Source organism: Amblyomma americanum, chromosome 4 (assembly GCF_052857255.1).
Source record: "Amblyomma americanum isolate KBUSLIRL-KWMA chromosome 4, ASM5285725v1, whole genome shotgun sequence".
Lineage (NCBI taxonomy): Eukaryota > Metazoa > Arthropoda > Arachnida > Ixodida > Ixodidae > Amblyomma > Amblyomma americanum.
In genome coordinates, this window is record NC_135500.1 from 22700322 (window position 1) to 22714440 (window position 14119).

General features: G+C 47.6%; 1 protein-coding gene across 2 annotated transcripts in view; it reads right to left on the reverse strand.

Annotated features, from left to right (window-relative positions):
• The window catches only part of LOC144130047 (uncharacterized), an 836651-nt gene extending 824144 nt beyond the window's left edge, over positions 1-12507 (reverse strand). For both annotated transcript variants that reach the window (XM_077664079.1, XM_077664078.1), the window contains exon 1: positions 12399-12507. The gene's annotated coding sequence lies outside the window, so the exon portion shown is untranslated. The remainder of the gene's footprint in view (positions 1-12398) is intronic.
• Positions 12508-14119: the final 1612 nt, after the last annotated feature.

Below are 14119 nucleotides of genomic sequence, written 5' to 3' on the forward strand. Positions count from 1 at the left end.
CACACGGGTGCATCTGAGTGACCAGTTACAGTGGATCAGACGGACGCGAAATGTACAATGGAAAGCTGCAGATAATAGAGCACGTCCTCAGCTGGTTGGGGATGTCAAGATTTTTGTTCTCATTGCTGTCCATATTAATGCACTGCGGACAAGGTCAGAAGGAGCGCTCCAGATTACTCGGGATAAATAGGTGGTACCTGTCGGAAAACGAAATATCCATACAGTTAGTATGCGAACAGTCTCTTACTTCAGTTTTGTGTGCACTGCAATTGGCAGTGAAGCCATCAACGATGTTGTTATTCATGAACATGGAATACGAGCTGCTCTGAAGACACGCAGTGGTTTTGTAAGTGGTGTCTACCTAGCGTTCTTTTTTTTATGCGCATGTAGCTTATTTAAACTTGTGTGCATGTCTTTCCCGCATCACTCCAAGAAGATTTTTTACCTTATTATCGCAAGCTCCCCAAAGTTCGTTCCCACTAGGGAAGACTGCGTAATAAAGTTTTAAACAAGACCTTCATTTCACTACCAGCGTCGCATGCCAGGTACATTAGCTACGGTTTATTCATAATTTATCTGCATGTGAACAGGTCTCCGAATTTTTCGAAGCAGATCGAATATTGAGCGTTGATGCTCTCTACTACCAACGGCTTTCTGAAACAATCTATTCAGAGATGAAGAGTAACCCTGAATTGTTCCTTTCTGCCTTTGCTCAGAAAAAATCACCTTATAAGTTAAGGTGTCATTCATTCTTGAATCCCTACATTAGAAGAAACTACGGAATTGCAATTACTTCATTGGCAAATCTCTAATTTTATGAATACTTATCCTGACATAATTGAAATAATCGATCACTCTTTCTCTCTGGCTGCTTTAAAAAAAAGCTAAACCCTATTTTTTTGCACAGTTTTAAGACTTTTGACGGTTTTCTTGACTGCTAGATGTTTTGTTTGTGCTTCCTACGGGGTGTCATTAGATTTGTGCAACAGTGATTTATGTACATTTATTAGTAATTTATGCATGTTTTAGAACTCGTCTTGACATATTTTGTTTATTTTGTAAAACAAATGAGTTTTATAACGGATTGTTATTTAGCAGGTTGCATGCTTCGATCTCATTTAATTTGCTTCCATTCCTTCTCAAGTGAAATGATGCTTTATATTGTGTTCATATTATGTCGAGTACCAGATGCTAATACCCGCTACGGCTGCTTTTGTCCTTGTGTGGCCGAGTAATGAAGACGCAGGGGCCTAGTCATGCGGTCCTCGTTACTGCCTTTTTCCTCTGTCCGATGACTTTATTGTCAAAAGCACAGCAAAGTAAAAATTAATTCAACTCTTTTTCGCTAATGTTATGAGCCATAAGAATGCGAGCACTCTGCTAAGTCCCCACCAGCACCATTTTCGTAGTGGCTTTCCTTGCATAACGTGGGTAATCGGATGAAGCAAAATTTAGCGGGTGCTTTCGATATTGTTTCTCTATTGAATGTCTCTGGATTTTGAAGCGCCTCTGATGAAAACTCAGACCTATTATTGACCTCAGTAAAAAATTACATCCAATCTATCTTTCTTGGCTAAATTAGAAGCATGTGCGCTAGCACATCGCGTTTCATTTCACTTTCAGTTCGAGATTATGGTTTCAAGTTCAGTTCAAGTTCAATCTGTGATTGGGGCCTCTAGTGGTGGTGCAAATAAAATTTTGGGATCGCTTAACGCACCTTAAGAGGTCACTGGATATCTGTGTGTTCTAGATCTATTGCGCTTGGATGGGAGTTGACGATCACGGCGACATGCACTGCACAGCGCAAAATAGTGGCAGTTAAACACGAGGGGTGATCGGATGCGACGATAGCCCAGTGCTCTCCTGCAGTGGCCAGCAAAGCTGATCTGTTCGCCCGGCAGTGAGTTCCAAACCAACGTGGCGCAGCCTGGGCCGTATTTTATTTCGGCAGGTCTTGGAGGATTCCGCGAGGGGGCGAGGAGTGGAGAGGCGGGTCGTATGGGCTCCGTGGAAAAACAAGGATTAATGCGGTATTTCGGTTGCAACCGACTTAACACCTACCAGAATTGACAGCGGAAGTTACCCGAACTTCGTGGACGCCAGAATACGGCAAGTAGACCCAATTTTGAGGCACATTTTGGGAATTTTTGTTTCGACCACGCCGGCGGCCGCGCTAACCATAGCGCAGCCAGCGGCGGCCGCCGCTAAGGCTTGTGGAAGACCGCAGTCATAGGGATCGCCGCCCGGCTGAGTCTCACTCTCTTATGGATATCGCCGAAGTCGACGACGAGGACATCTCGCCTACAGAGCAAGGGGAGCAACAGGGATGGGTGCGAGCCCTCGGAAAGCGAGGAGTGAGGAAGAGCTGATGCAGCAGCGGGGACAACCAAGGAGGCCAAGATGGCGGCGAGGCAGGAGGCAAGGAAGCGAAGATGGCGCTCCTAGTGTGGAGGAAGATGGCGCAAAACTCGGTGGCGTCGAATTGTCTGTGCCTGCCTGCGAATCATTTTAAAAACGCCGTTCGCCCTAAGGGGGCCTAGGTTAAGGATGTCACGTGGGGTAACACCCAAGAAGACTTAGGAAGTGACCACTGCATCATCGAGAGGGTGTTGGTAGGGGGGCCACGAAGAGCTGAAGGCAGGAAGGCCACCTTTGTGGAATGGAAGACCTTCCGAGAAATTAGAAGACAATTTGACGGCAGAGAAATCAGACATAGAAGAATGGGAGACAACGCTCAAAGGAAATGTAGAGGAAGGCACCGCAGAAGTACACGAAGAGTATGGGCCAGAGGAGGTAGACAGCCGTCTGCAGCCCCTCTGGAGAGCCAAGAAGAGACCTGAAAAGAATCTCAAGCAACAACAGTGGAACAGGATAGTGCGCCGCCGCCTGGCCCGACTCAATAAGGAGATAGAGGAATACTTTTTCTAACTATGCCGAGAAAATTGAGAATCCTCCTGCAACACCATGGATAAATTCATAGGTCTGGCAAAGACCTGGCAGCTTCTACGCTGCCTCTTGGAAACTCAGGGGCACAAGTCGGCGCAGAAGCAAAATCTTCAAAAACTTGTCCACTCCTACAGCGGGACTGAAGAGGAGCTGCCTGAAGAATTAAGAACACGATACGTCGGGAATCGAGCTCCGGAGGCCCTCCCGGAATATCGTGGTCGGCCAATTCCGGACTTGGACAAACCCATCGAGGAAGCGGAAGTCAGGGCTGAAATCGCCCGTATAAAAACCAAATCAGCGGCGCAACCAGACGGAGTAAGCAACAAAATGCTCTGAACTCTGCATGACGATTCGATCGCCGCCCTAGCCAACTACATGCAAGAGCGTTGGAAACGCGGGCAACTCCCTACCATCTGGAAGGCGGTGCAGATCGTCCTGATCCTCAAAGCCGGGAAGAAATTGCAACTTGAAAATCTAAGACCCATCTCTCTGGCACATGTGTGGGAAAGCTGCTGGAGCACGTGATTCAGACTAGACGTTCATGAACGAAGGCGGGCACTACCCTGAATCCGTGGCTGGCTTCAGATCTAGACATTCGGCGTAGGACGCCATGCTGCAGACCCAGAACCACATCGTTCAAGCACGAACCAAGGACGCGACAGTGATCCTAAGCCTAGATTTGGCACAGGCATTTAATAATGTCAAACGTAATCCCATTTCACAGAACCTACAAGACCTCATAAGGACATATTCATAGAATAGCAGCGTAACGGCTCCAGCAAAGCTGAGATTTGGGCGAGTTCGTAAGCATTTATGGTGGGTGAACAGCGCAACAAAAGGCGGGACAAAGGCAAGACAAGCAAAGACAAGACATGACAAGCAAGGCAAGGGAGCGCTCGTCTTGCCTTTGTTCCGTCTTTGTTGCGCTGTTCACCCACCATCAACGGCTCCAGGCCAAAGAAGGAGCACAGCATGGCGGAAAGGGCGAACACAGCGCTGATTTCGTCCTTTCCGACCTTCCTTTTGTGTCGTCTTTGGCGTAGAGCCGTTGCGCCCTAAGGCTCGGTCCTGTCCCCCAGTACCACGCAGCAGATTTGACCGGGAGCAGCCGAAGGTACAGCAGCCAGCTGGCGGAGCACCTATTCCAAGGGTGTACAAGATTAGGATCCTGGCCATATGGCTGAAAGAGGACGGACTCCATGGTGAAACAATTCTGAAAATCGAGAGCTTCGCTCAGCATACGACGCGCCTAATTATACCCATCGTACACTGCAACTCGGGAATGAGAGAAGCCAACCTCCTAAGACTTGACTAGTACAAGCCTTCGTTATCAGCAAGATCGCTTATGCAGTCCCGTACCTGTGCCTACCCAACTGCGAGAAGAGTAAGATCGACACCATCATTAAAGAAACCGTCAAATTGGCGCTAGACCTCCCCATCAATGCAGCCACATTTCCACTGGGGGTCCACAATACGTTGGCAGAAGTGGTTGCGGCCAACCGAATCTTCCAATATGAAACTGGCCAAATCCTCAAGGGAACAAATCATACTACAAAGACTATACATCCCCTAAGAGAGCCAAGGGGAACCCAAGATCGACGTCCGGACGGTGGTCAAGAAAAGACTACATTCCTCCATTTCTGAAGAATATGCATATGGAATACCATCAAGAAAGAAGGCAGAAAAGAGCGGAAACGGTCCAGAAGAGAGATCGAGCAAGACAGGACGTGGCCTTTGTTGACGCCGCCTAATATGAGGACCGGCACGTAATGGTAGTAGCTCGAGTCGCAGAAAAGCCGCTGAAGGCTCTTTTGGCGTTGCCGGTGTTCCATCACGATAGCCTTCAAACAAAAATCTTGTGGAGAAACGGGGAATCGAGCCCAGGTCTTTCAGACTACGAGGCGAGCAGACGCAGTACTGCCTACGAAGGCTCGTTGGTTCCAAATGAATAAAACGAACTAGTGAATGCGTTGTGGTCTTTGACTTCGTGAAGTGTGTTTGTGTACTGATCCGTACGTTAGTAATTATGAGTATGCGAATTTCGAAACGGGTCCTGATAGCAATCGCGTTCTACTCTATAAAGCCTTTCAAATGGCTGCCATGAGCTGTAGCAAAGCAGCGCCATCTATGTTGTAGAGATGAAAGTAAGTGCGAATAGCGCTGAGGCACGATAAGTGATGTTAATACCGTGTTCGGTTTGAGTTTCGGTTTATAGAGTTCTATGTTCCAAAGCGACTCAGGCTATGAGGGACGCCGCAGTGGAGGACTTCGGTAATTTTGGTGACCTGGGGTTCTTTAACGTGCACTCACACCGCACAGGGGTTGGAGGGCCGGCAGACGAATTTGCAGGGCCGGCAGACGAAACCCTTGAAGACGTCTATTGGTCCGAATGCGTAACCGGGTGATAACACCCCTGTGGGCGGCAGCGTGGGTGCAACCCTTCGCGACCTCTTCGGGTTTCAGACGGGCAAGCAACGGCGACCGGACCTGTGTGCGCACATTTTGTATGCCAATCATTGCGATGTCATGGAACCCGTACCGCCCGAGCGCCTGTGATGTACGCGTCTCTTTGATGTTATGGTCGACGAATGCGACAACGGAAACATAGACCTCCGTTGTGGAGCTTCTTTTTCTCTTTTCTCTTTCAATACAAACTTCCCCCTTCCCTCACGGCATGTTTGAGGTGCCCACCGATATGTGAGACAGTTTCTGCGCCTTTCCTTTCCTCTAAAATCACAATCGCAACGGAGACGCATGACGGTCAATTAGGAAGCATCGTCGCTGCATCCCGTTCGTAATCTATTCGGGCAGCGGATGGGCTGTCCTGAGAGGTCTCCTAGAGACTCCTAGCGATTTGTCTAACGGGCAAGGCGTCTTGCCGAACGGGCGATGGCGTTCCGTGGACTCCTTGGCAGCGGTGCAACGCGCTGTCGGGTTCCACTCGTAAAGGAGAAACTTAAGCGTCCTCCATTTTTTTCTGGCTCATTCCGGCTTTGTTGATTTTGTCTAGCCGCAAAGACTCACTTATCAGCGAGGAAAGCCCATTTCAAAATCTTCGCGCCAGCCGATCAGACTCGTGATGCCTTTGCCTTAATGGCGAGTTGCCATTGTTTGATGACGTGAGCGACGGTGTAGCGTTACCCCCATGATCTGCGCCCAAAAATTAGTGTTGACGCACTCATTTTGTTTGCAAAAACGGCCCATGACGGCGACACTTCTATTTTGTTTTCTGACCTTTTCTGTGACAGTTGTGGCTTCTCTTCTCCTCTCTCTAGGTGTTGTTGAGAGAGGAAAAATCGTCATGATCGTAGTAGATGCAAAACGTCATTCAGGTTCGACTTGCTCGATCACTTTACTCGAAGTCAACCTCGGGAGAGTTAACACTTAAAACAAATAAAACCGGAAGAAAGAACAAGAAGAAAACTATATACAGATGACGGCCTAGGAGACAGACCTGATGAAACCAGCCTCCGGTTCCGGCAAAACACCTCTTTTAATCCCTATGTCTCCGCCCTCATTGGGGACAACAACCAGTTGGGTTAATTCCCAAACGCTCGTTCAATCGAAGCTTGGGGAAAGGATGAAACAGCAAATCAAAAATATGGTACATAAGATAAATTTTAGTCATCAAATACTACTAAAGTAACTTCACTCTTCACTAGTTTAGAAAACACCGCCGCTTTCCCACGCTTCGGCATGTTTACAGACCCATAATAAACAAATGTGGTATATACAGTTTCGCTGAAAACCAGTCTCCGGGGCACACCTATTAAACTGCCATACTCAAAAACCTCAGGCCTTTTACAGAAATAACAGGTGCACTGTCCGTTTTAGATAAGACGATATATTCATAGATAAGGTCCGGTATAACTGGGACAGCACATCCGACACGCTCGTCAGATCATCTGCTGGCTGATCGCAGTAGATCCACTTATACGTCGTCTCAGGTCGATTCCCCTTGATCCCACCGTTCCTGCAATAATTTTTATATTTTCAACATTAATGCAAGAAGCCTTGTTAGCAAATTTCAGTACTTCGTTTCGCATATCTATTTTTACTCGCTGCATATTATCGGTGTCACAGAGACATGGCTACATAATGGTGTGGAAGATTCAGAGGTGAGCCCCCTGGCTACCAGCTGGTTAGAGGCGACAGGAGATTCTAGAGAGGTGGTGGCGTGGCCCTCTATTTTCAGTTCAACTTTCGATTTTCTGTGCTCTCAGTCCTACCAGATCGAGTCTTTATGCTATAAGGTTCACTTAGAAAGCTCATCTTCGATCATTGAGGATGTTTACCACCTTCATGGTTCTAGTATTGATCAATTACACACTCTGAGTAGGTCATTACATGATTACAATACTTCAAAAACGTTATTTTTATGGGTGATTTTAACGCACCTGGAGTCCACTGGTCATCTGTGACAGTGAGCGGAAAAGCCTGTTGGAAGGGAGTTGGTACACTTTTCTTTGTCTTGTGGCTTAAACCCAAGCCGTTTGAGAATGAACTCAGCAGGCGGCAATTCTAGACTTAGTCTTTCTCACCCTATCTCTTATAAACAACGGTTATGAGTGCGACGTGATTGAGGGGGTATCCGATCACAAAGCTCTGTTAGTTTCACTTCCTTGCACCGTTCCTAAATCTCGTTTTTTTCTGCTGCACATTTCTTGATTTTCACCGCGCAGATGATCTAGCAATAACTCACATTCTCTGTGATTCGTTTGACGAGTTTGAGCAAATAAATTCCACTAGTGACGTCAATAATTTATCAACTTTCTTTGAAAATGCTTTCAAAATTTGCATCAATCGTTTTATCCCTTTAAAACAAAAAAAATAACACCGCCATTCGCTGAATCACTATACAGACCTTATTTATTTATTTAATTATCAATACTGCCAATCCCTGTTTCAGGGATTTTTACACGAGTGGGTTCTGGCCAGCGGCAACCAGTCGACCAGGCATAAACACTACTTCAAGTATACATGCAAAGTACAGTGAAGAGTATGGGGACAATAAGAATAGGCATTGTTGCATTAGACTTGTAGCATTTATCACGCCGTGTCGGTAGATTAGGCCGATCAAATCGTTCTCACAATCCTGAGAGGATCAGTCAGTTTATTAGTGCCAGAGAGGAGCTTCGTATTAAAATGAACGCCGCAAAAGGTTTTTATTACAAGGTTACTCTGCCCAAATTAATGAAAACTAATCCCCGTAAACTCTGGAAGTCTATTCTACCCCCCTGGGTCTACTTCGGATACATTGATAATAAACGATGTTGCAGTTTCTGAACCACCAATAATGCCCTCTGCTTTTAACGACTACTTCTCTTCAGTTTTCCCTACAGACTATTCGGTAATTGCAGCTTTTGAGTCTGAATCCAATTATTTAGTTGGCGATGTGTCAGTGTCCACTGAAGGTATGCTCAATATGATATTAAACTTAGCTACTAAGAAATCGTGTGCTCCTGACGACACCCGTGCGGCATTTCTCGTTCGCTGCTCTCTTTGGTCGAGCAGATACCTTACAGTTATCTTTAGGAAATCCCTAACAACCGGCGCCCTTCCTTCCTCGTGGAAACTTGCTAAGGTTGTCCCTATTGAAATCTAGTGATATGTAATTAATATTTAACTACAGGCCAATGGACCTCTTCCTGTTTGCAAACAATGTGACGTCAGGGGAGCGTGGGCCAAGGTGGCGCGCCGAACGAAAAGAGGCCTGGATGGCAACAGCGGCCTTTCCGGTCCGGTCTGCCTGCTGTGCAGAGCTTCGCGAGCTGCCCGACGACGTGTATTTTCTGCCGGGAACTGTTCATTAATTGTGCTTAAATAAAGCGAAAGTACGCGGAACTCTAGTACCCGGACCAATTAGCAACTGACGATTGGAAAAAAGGATTTTAAGGTTTCGGCAAACATGCACTTCGGGGATATTCTCATGCATCTAGTCAGAACAAGCCTGGCACGTGCTGTACAGACACTGAAATCTTATCAGCCACTTGAAGACTATAGGACCTCGCAATGGGAGGGCATACTTACAAGTAGGTTATTTCAGACTTCTGCACCGGTGATCGCATCCTCAGCGCCCTTGAAAGAAGCGACAGCGGAGCCTCCCGAATCGCAAGTAAGCGCTCATGAGCGAAGACAGCAGTGTACGCACGTGCGCCATGCTCGGCTGGCCGATTTTTCTTTAATGTGCGGACATGTTCAGTTTGTCTAGTTTAAATTACGTTATGAGCGACAAACACATTATATCATTGCGAGAGCGTATACCTTCCATGATAAGTGCAGTGCGGAGCAACCAATGCGATGCGCATCGCTAGAAACAGCAGCACGCAAAATAGCGGAGCAATTAATCGCGTTTTCTACAATACTGCACGATATTCATGCAGAGCGCACTAATTTTGGAAAAGCGCACATAAATGACGCGAGAAAAACCGCATTTCGACTCGTAAACGACAGCACTTGATCGAACGCGGTATGTTGCGATTCCGGGTTGAAATGCGGCTGTACTTGAGCGGCCAAGGCCCCGGCTTACCCATTCGAGCCGTCTCGTAACCGAAGCTATAGCTTCATGAAAGCGATCTGCCGCGAAGAATTAACTACAAATAGCTACCTAGGAGTTCTCTGAGTACTTCCAGCGATCATATGCCATCCGGGCCTTTGAGGACTCGATCGGCCGTGATGTCAGTACGAATCGTCCGGGAGCATAATAAAATCTAAGTGCTTGCTTGTTCACACAAAATTACATGGGCGCACGAGCAACCGAGTGCATCTGCTTACAACCAAGTGCACGCCGCAGCTCCTGACAGCGCTTGACGTCGTTCGCATCCACTCTTTGCACGACTCCGACACCCATTTTTCACCGGTGTTCGCTATCCGAAAAGCGGAAGGAATATATGCGGCTCGTATTCCTCAATCCACTGCCGCATTCCAACGCGCAAAAACCCGATGGCATTGAGAAAAATACAGCAAATCGTCACTACACGAGATCAAATCCACTGCACCACGCCGCCAGCAGCGCAATTTTTTGCCAACCACTCCAAGCCATGCCCTTCGCCCCTCCTTCGAAACGGCATCAGGGACGTAGGCCAGGAGAGGTCTATTTCTTCAACAGCACATTCATGCAAATTACTGGAACGCATTGTATTTAAACATGCCATGGAATTTCTTGGCACTATAACATACAGTTCTAAGTGTTCTCCAGCGTGGTTTTCGTCCTTGCTTCAGTACTGTACACAACTGACAGAATTGGTACATAACATCTGCAGTTCTATCAATATAGGTAATCAGGTTGATGCTACTTTTATCGACTTCGCAAATTCCTTCGATACAGTTTCATACCCTAAACTAATGCTCAAGCTGTCCGCTGTGCAAAAATCTCGTTCCTGGTTGGTCGGACTTTCTTTCCTAGCGCTCCCAGTACGTATACGTACGGTTCAACTCTACCAACTCATCTTCACTTAATGTTTCATCTGGGGTTCCCCATGGTTCTGCGCTGGGTCCTTTTCCGTTCATCCTGTATATTATGATCTACCATTTCACGCTTCAATAAAAATGCGCCGTTATGCTGATTTCTACGTTTTATATCGAATAGTTAAATCACCTGCTGACCATCTTGTCCTTAAGAATTCATTCGCTGTTTTCTGCAACCGCCTCAAGACATGGCAAATAAATATTAACTTTTCTAACACTGTCTGCATGTCATTTTCACGACGTCCGTGCCCTTCCTTCCTCGTATCTTTATATCATACAGCCAACCTACGCAGTGTGTACGAATATAGGTACGTATATCGGTCTTCTGCCAATGCACGACATGTCGTGGTCAGAACACCTTGACGTCATCTGCAATAATGCCCTCAAAAGTCTCGGACACTTACATCGCACCTTGCGCGCTGCTCAAGAAACCACGCTTTTACCATATATAACACTCATTGGCCCCATCTTCGAATATGCTTCTTTTGTTTGGAATCCCTATACGCAGTCTGATATCAACCGACTAGAATCTGTACAAAAGAAGGCCGTGCACTTTGTTTGCCGGAGATTTGACGTGGATTTTTCGCCGTGTACTTTTCTTCCCAATTAGCCTCGCTACTCTTGTCGCACGTCGGCGTCCTGAATGCCCGAAATTCATGCACACTTTACTCAATACACTTCGTTTTTCTCCGCTAGATAATTAGATAATTATCTGACATTCTCAAAACCTTCATCTACAAGGAGCGGCCATGTCTCACATTTTGCCCTTTTATGCTCGCACTAACTCCTTTAAGTACAGCTTTTTTTCCTTCATACCACTGAAGTTTGGAATTTCTTAGCAGCAACATCCGTTTATTATCGCTAGAATTCTTACAAGCCTGTTCCTAGTGTTGTATGACTGTTTTCTTTACTTCTTTGTATTGTATTTTGTATTGTTGTTTCTTTGTATTCTACCCCACTCCTGCAATAGCTTCGCTAGAGGCTTCTGTGGTATAAATAAAGAAAAAATAAAAAGGACGATAAGGTTCAAGCTTCATTCTCGCAAGCTCGACGCCGATTTTGCGCCGGAGGTGGTAGTGCACAGATGTGTGGCAGCGGTAGCATAATGCCGCTGCAGCTTGCCCGAGAAAGCGGCTGAACGTGTGCTTGTTCTAGTAGACAGTCGCCCCATTTGAATGCACCTCTCTCATTCGGCTTGCAGAATGACGTCGCCGTCTTTGCAATACACCCCATAAAACCGAGAGCTTGGGAAGTCTTTGAGCAGTGCTGGATGGGGCTATGGTGAGGTTTCGAAGGATCGTTGCGGACCTCAAGTGCAGGTGCTTGGCAAGAATCGCACAGTTTTTTTGTTGTTGCACAGCTTGGCGTGGGGCATTTTTTGAAAACAGCATCGTTGAAACCTCTTGGAAAAAACTGGATATCTGATTGAAGTTGTTCTTTATAATCAGGAGATTTATATAAGGGCTCACGCAAAAAGGCAAAACGGCTTTTCAAGGAGATCTGACGGCTACTTCTCGTTACAAAGCGGTCGCGAAATTATTGCTCATTATTCGTTATTCATTACTCATTATTACTACCAAAATTTTTCACTCATCCAAATTATTAGGCGCTCTTTTTCATCTCGATAGGCTGTTTTTCGACAATCACAATATTCGTCAATAACTTAACACGTCACACAAGAAGCACTGAATTAATCAATGGTTCGAACCGATTATTAACCTATCGCGGTAACTTAATGGTTAGTACACCGGCCTATGAGCCCGAGGATGTGGATTCGATTCCAGAAGTGGCGGCCGCGTTTCGGTAAAGGCGAAGTGCGAGACGTTCGCGTGCTGCGTGATGTCAGTGCACCTTAAAAAACCCCGGGCGGTTGAAACTGATCTAGAGCCATCGACTACGATGTCCCTTGTAGTCCATATGTCGCGTTGACGCTAAACCGCATAAATCAGCTCAAGGAACTCAGGAAACTCCGGCGATTCGCTTACCACCACAGTCCTTTCGCGCTTCGTACCCTCAGCTGCCAACAAAGTGCTTCAGGAGAATGCAGTCAAAGCTTTTGCTACGCCCAGTACACGTTGCTGTCTCCTCGATGTGCGTTTCTTCTTCCTTTTTCGCTTCAACTTCTTCGGAAGCTTACAAGTGTTTGGGCTTGCGAAATTCACGTCGAAGCATGTTCAAGCGCTTTACATTAACGAAAAGCAATGCCTATTGGACCCCTCTGCTTACACGCTACCTGGCTGGGTAGAAATCAATCCGGAGACCACCACTCTGAACAAAAATTTGCCTACACGGGAGTAAAAAGTAAGTTCTCTAGCACACTGCGTTTCAGGGGCAGGCTTAAAATGTTCCGAATAAAATGTTCCGCCACTGCCTTCTGTGGGTTCCCTGTTAAGTAAGCTCGAGCACCATTTCTTCTGGCGCTCATTGATTGCCCGGTTTCTCTGATATATATATTTTTTACAAGGGGAGCATTGAAGCATGTAGATAACGTTAGGCAACGCGTAGTTAAAGGTAGTGTTAATATTTTCACGTGCCTAACGCGCCGCGCGGCCTCCGCGCTTAGTCGAAACGACGACGAAGCGCTGGGTGGCTCTCGAGGCGCTCTGGATGTTGACATGGAGCCTGGCTCTCTACTTAAAAGCTCTCAGTCTTGGGTTCTCTCTGACGCCTACCTGCACGGCTCCTCAGGTCATGACACTGGTTGAGATGCGACCGATGCTCTCTTCTCCTGCGGAAGACTCGACGCGCCCGCCTCTTGTCACCACCCCTGTCCATCCTGCCAGCCGGAGGATCCGATGCCTGTCCCCCGAGGTCTTCCCTTTTGACGGCGCGCCCTCGACTTCCACTCCGCTCATGTCGACGCCACCTTCGGCCAGCCGCACCTATATCGCCCTTCAGACCCCAGGAACTCCTAAGCCCTTTCACGGTGACTAGTCCGAGGATGCCGAGGACTTGTTGGCTCAGTACGAACGGGTCGCGACCTTCAGCTGCTGGGACGACGCTACCAAGATGCTTGACGTGTACTTCAGCCTTGAAGACTCTGCCCGCAAGTGGTTCGAGAACCGTGAGGCTACCTTGTCTACGTGACCGGACATCCGACGTCAGCTCCTGACTACGTACGCCAACAGCGGCCGCCGGGAGAGCTGGAGCGTGCCCTGACCTCTCGAATTCAGCTTTCAAATGAGGGCGTTGCAATGTAGTTAGAGGATGTGACGCGTCTTTGCCATCGCACCGATCCGGCCATGAGTGAAGAAAAAAGCTGCGGCACCTGATGCGCTGCGTAAAAGACAAGCTCTTTTCCGGCCTCGTACGGAACCCGCCCAACGCCTTCGCGGAGTTTCAGGCCGACGCCGTACACATGGAGAAATTGCTGCAGCAGAGGCTCACTCAGTAAGCCCGGCAACTGCGTCCAGTGCCGACGCTGTCCACTTTCGGGCCGGTTCGACCACGATCTCGGGACGAATCCGAACACCCTTCGCGAACTAATCCGTTCTGTGGTCCGCGAGGAGCTGCAGCACCTTGAAGGAACATTTTCCCCTCGCATCGATTCCATTACCAGCGTCATCAGCGAGGAATTCCAGCAGGCGCTCAGGGAACAAGCCGCTGCGGTCATGCCGGCGCAGCAACCAACCCCATCTGTTCCCGCGCCGTACCCGGCCGCTGTCCAGCCAGTCACGTACGGGGACGTCGTGCGCCACCAAAGCCC